Source organism: Biomphalaria glabrata, chromosome 6 (genome assembly GCF_947242115.1).
Source record: "Biomphalaria glabrata chromosome 6, xgBioGlab47.1, whole genome shotgun sequence".
Lineage (NCBI taxonomy): Eukaryota > Metazoa > Mollusca > Gastropoda > Planorbidae > Biomphalaria > Biomphalaria glabrata.
Genome location: NC_074716.1, coordinates 26,803,106 through 26,808,558, shown reverse-complemented (window position 1 = coordinate 26,808,558; position 5,453 = coordinate 26,803,106).

The window sequence follows — 5,453 nt, the reverse complement described above, 5'->3', positions numbered from 1 at the left end:
TATTGTTGTTTTTTTTTTTGGTCAGTTTTTTTTAGAAATCTACATTCACTTCTTAAGCAAAGAATTGAAGCCATATTTGCATCATATATATTTTTCTACTCTCCTGCCCCCGGGGCAATAAGAACAAACAATAACTAAATATGATCTTAACAGTATTGGAGAGTGCTTGACACCGACTATAACATAGTATGCTTACCATAGTTCCCCGTCAAAATGTTTTATGTGATAAAATCTCATACAGAAAATGTCGTTAGTGCTGTACAAGCAACACTTCATTAGTAGTTCATTGGCCGCAAACATGAAAAGTATTCAACAGGTTTCTCTTTCATTGTCATGCTTTGTCTCTTTTTGTTTTCACTCATACCATTTTTCTTTCTGTCAGATTCTGGAAAAAAAAATCAAGATAAAATCATACGAAGTCTATTGCCTGGCATCATTGTGATGGTGCTATGACAATACACCAACGTGAACTGTTCACGTTGAGCAGGGCACATTTCACGAAAGCCTAAAATCAAAGCGTAGAGTCACGTGACTAGATTTTGGATTGGCAACTTAGTGGCATTTGTGTTTTCTTGTCATAGTCAAAACTAAAATCATGCTGATTGAGTTCAATATTTTCAAACCTGAAGTATGTGCACCCCAGCTGGTCATAGAAAGATGGAGACATAACTCCTAAGTCATAAAAATAATTGATGTGTATGTTTTTGGGGTGAAAGATTAATCGAAATGACGCAATAGATATAATTAGTTCACTAATGGGGTAATTGTGAGATGGTAAGACTGAGAAACATTAGTTTGTGGTAGTCATTTTATAAAAGTTTGATAACATAAATAAAAAGATGGTTAAAAATGTCTTGAAAAGATTCAAATATTTGATTAAAGTTGTTTTCATTATTCTGATTGACATTTCTTAGTGAATTTAATGTACTCAGTCCATGTTCTCACCTGGGGGTACACAAAGTGTAGACATTAAGGACTTAGAGCGACACAAATTTCGCAATTGTCTTCAGTGCTGGATTAACCTATAGGCAACATAAGTTATAGTTTATCCCCCTCCCTCCCCCCCCAAAGCATTGTTTAGGAGACAAAGCAAAGAAATAAATTACCTTATGTTGATTACAAGGGCCCCATATCTCAAATAGATTGGGACCTTCTCAAGTCTAAATCTGGTCCTGTTTGGTCTCACTGTGACTTTATAGAATAGAAAGGCGGAAATCGTTTTTTTTTTTAATGTTCTTTTAAGGCAACTAAAAGGGTGGTGATGAATCGCAAAGAAAAACAATGTGGCATACAACTGAACCAATACGCCCCTCCACCGAGTACCGCCGTTAAAAATGAAACGCAGCTATCCATTCACATTCAATCTGCTGTTTACAAAATAGAATCACATAATATATTTTTGTTCTGTAATGACAAATAGTTGGTTTGGATCTTAACTTGTTCAACATATCCGAAAACGTCCCAACAGAACTCTTGGATTTTACCTTACGAGAAGCACTATTTGAATACATTACAAGAAACACGTGAAAGAGAATTTAAAAGATTGCCATGGAAAGCATAGCCTTTTTTAAAATTAATCAGGCTAACACCAGAACTTTAGTTTTCATTAGGAGGGCTATAGACATAAAAATAGCTCGAATATATATCTATATATTGAGATAACATGGTGGCCTGTGTGTGGATCGTATCCTAAGAAAAAAAAGAGTATTTACATCTATATAGTTACAATCCATTTTAATGTGCAAATTTTAAAAAATTCATGAAAATAAACGAAACTGTATAAATGCCATACAAAACAATAAGGTGGCCACCATCTTTCCCTTAGTTTATACAAATGTCATCTTTTAGACCTAACGTATCGTGAGTGTTCTGTAATAATGTTTGTTGTGTTTCTGGTGTTGACCTTGTCTTGGCGTCTGCCATTTCAAATTCGTAGCAATGTACAAGTTCTGTTGCCACTTTTTTTTTTTTCAAACTATTATTGTAGTAAACATGTTTATGAATAAAAACAACATTTTGACCAAGTGTGACACCAGAGAAAAATGAATATATTATTCTGGTTGTTTCACTTCCTGGACTAAATATCAGAAAACAAAACATAAAAAAGAAAAGGGTAGAGTAAAGGCGTACTAGCTTTCTGTCCTTAGAGGGGATCATGTATCAATGGATGTCACGCATATAAGTCAGGAGAGGCTGACAAATTCTTTTTTACTTTCTTCTCTCAAATGTTCTGAGCGAAAAAAAAGAACAACGCAACAATTCTAAGAGGTTGTGGAATCACTTTCAATTTTACCTTCGAAGATTTTTTTACACAAGCTGTAGGTTATTTTACCCATTAACCGATTAAAATAATCAGACATTTTTTTTTTGGAACCGAATATATATACAATGTGATTTATAAAAGGAAAATTCGTCTTTCTGTTGTATCGAGTCTAGAAGTTCATAAACTGAAAGACTGCCAAAAGTCTTGTAGGGATAGAAGGATCATAAAGATTCATTTAAAATTTAAAATTATTTTTTTGTGTTTCAATATGGTATTAAACTAAATCTAGGTCAAGGACAGTGACAGATACTTCACTGATACGTGAAACATTTTCGATGGAAAGACGATTTCGTCTTTAAAAAATGAAATGTCATTGTTGCAGAACTTTAAAGAAACATTTTCAAATAAAATAAATTGTACTTGAAAATAAAAGATGTTTCGTTTTCTTCTGTGTTTTTTATTTCTTTGTTGTTTTTTTTTCCATTCCTACTTTTAGCTCACACTGACATTTATTATTCACACTTTGGTCAACTTTCCATTTTCCTATTTGAAATCTGGGACTTTTTTTTTCAAGGCAACATATTTTATTCACATTTCAGACAGATAACTTCACTAGGTATTGAATTAAAATATGTTTATCGTTACAGCTGTATGTTCTATCTATTGGACCCTGTCACGACTCAGTTGAACTAACATCCATATTGCATTTTCCCTTTTACTTACTGTCAGTTATAACCCTTTTGTGTATGACCCTCCCCCCCCCCACGCGATGTTTTGTTTACTTATTCAAAGATAGAGTGGGAATTTGTTTTTAATTAATATATTACATGTGCGCTAAGTAGCTTATCTTTTCAACTTCCCTTTTAACCAAGTTCACGTCTGACATATATAAAAATGTTAAATTAATTATTGGTGTTGAAGATCCAGACTACTGTCTTTTTTGTTTATTGGTAATAAGGTACATTCCTAGACTTGTATATTATATCTAGACTGAACACGGACATCTTTTAACACTACACAAAATGTGAATTTTTTTTTTAAAGTTGAAACAAGACGTTGTTTTGTAAAGTAGTTAAAGAAGTAAAATTGTTGTTTTTTTCAACCCTAACCTATGTAACATATAATTTAACTTTTAGATCTAGTTGAACATTAAATATAAGAGTACTGTCGTCTCATAATTATTATTTTGCAATTTTTATATACATAATCTAGAAAGATATAGGTCATCAATCTATTTAAGTGTACATAAGATGATTAAAATCAACAGACAAGAATTATTTCGATCTAGGTTTTTTTAAACATTATCTCCTTAAAAACTAACAGGAAATGGCTTTTATGATATATTTACGAAAATATATAGTTCTGTGATTAATAGCTCGTTCTACAGAAAATCCGAGAAATGATTTTGCATTTTCTAAAATTTGAAAAATAAAGATCATTACTTATTTAAGACAGAAAAGATTGATTGGGGCGACTTCCTTACAGCTTGAAAAAGAGTTACGTATATAAAAAATCTCTATATAGGCTTATATAGGTCTGTGTGTTTCTCAATCGCGAATAAGAATTTGTTTCCGATTCCCAGTCTAGATATAATATATTTAAGTCTATGGGTACGTTGTTTCATGCATAGATTGCCTTCAGTATAAATCATGCAATATTTAAAGTAACATAAATTGGTAAATGCTGTAATCGTTAACGGGAAAACTACAAATATGTAAAAAAAAATAATAATAAAGACGAGGACATTGCACAAAACTCTCTGGTCTGAAGCCCTGTCCATTAGAATATTTTATTACTTAGTCTATAAACTCAATTGTCTCCCCGTAAGATTCCCGTAATATTTTCTGAGCCTTATTGTTTAACATCAATGTGTGTGTAACAGCAGTGTGAGTCAAATAGCTGTAGATTATATATAAATAAAAAAATATATATAATATATATATATATAAAAATATAAATAAAAAAATAACTCTCGCCTTGAGCGTGCATTATTAATTATGGGCTTGTCAATTGTGCCGGATTTTGTAGGTACTCCGCGTGCTGCCTACCTCACGAAAACTCGTTAAAATTGGAAATCAAACGATCATATGTCTATTTATCTAGGATCGTGCTAGAAACTGATTGTTGGAAAAAGTCGATAAAAATAAGGGGTGGGAGGGGTTTAGTCAGAAGACTATTGATGTCAGAAAAAGGTTAGTGATATTAACAACCTTGCTCAAATCAGTATGATGAAAAATATTGTACCTCTTGGTAAAGAATGCAGTTTTGAAGGACATGGTCAGCATTCTCTGATGACACTCCACATGGGCAGATTTAACTAGTTCCAATTTTGAACTTCCTGAACATGTGTTGTCTCATTCTGTTGTGTCCGTTTCTGAGGCGAAAGATTAGACGTTGATCTTGTAGGGATAGCTTATAATAGGCGTCGTCTTTCTTGTGATTCTTGTGATTCGGATGAGAGCTTGTCCATTTCTCATTTATTCTGTTCACTATTAGTTTCTTCATTTCTTCTGGATAGTGTGCCGCATTGTCGGCAAACAACAGATTCCTAATTTAGATACGCTGTCTTTATGTTTTTTATTTAATTGAGCCGGGTTAAAAAGGCTCCTATTGAATGATTGAATCTACTTAGGATATATACTCAATTTTACTGGGTTTTAATGACGCTGGCGATTACCACCGAAAAGAAGATGCCGAATAGTTGGTGCCAAAACACATCCTTGTTTTACCCAGCTCTTGATGGAGAACAGCCTAGAGGCAGAGTTGTCAAACTGTTCAGTGCCCTCTAATGAACGCATAGTTAACACAGGGGCGCCCCAGGGGGCTGTGACATCGCCATTGTGGTTCATTTTGTACACCAATGATTTTCAATCCGATAGTTCTTGTTGCTCCTTCACAAAATTCGCTGATGATGCGGCTCTTCTTGCCCTGCTCTCAGAGAGCTCAGACGTAAATGAGTATTTCAAAGAATTAGAACACATTGAAGAATACTGTAAAGATAATTTTTTATTATTAAATGGAAAAAAAAAACCCAAAGAAATGATAATCGATTTTCGTAGGGAAAAGAAGGAAAATGATATTGTTTCTGTAGCTGGAGAGACTATTGAAATGGTGCAAACCTTTAAATATCTTGGTACTATCCTAGACAATAAACTAAATTTTACTGCAAATACTGATTATATCAGCAAAA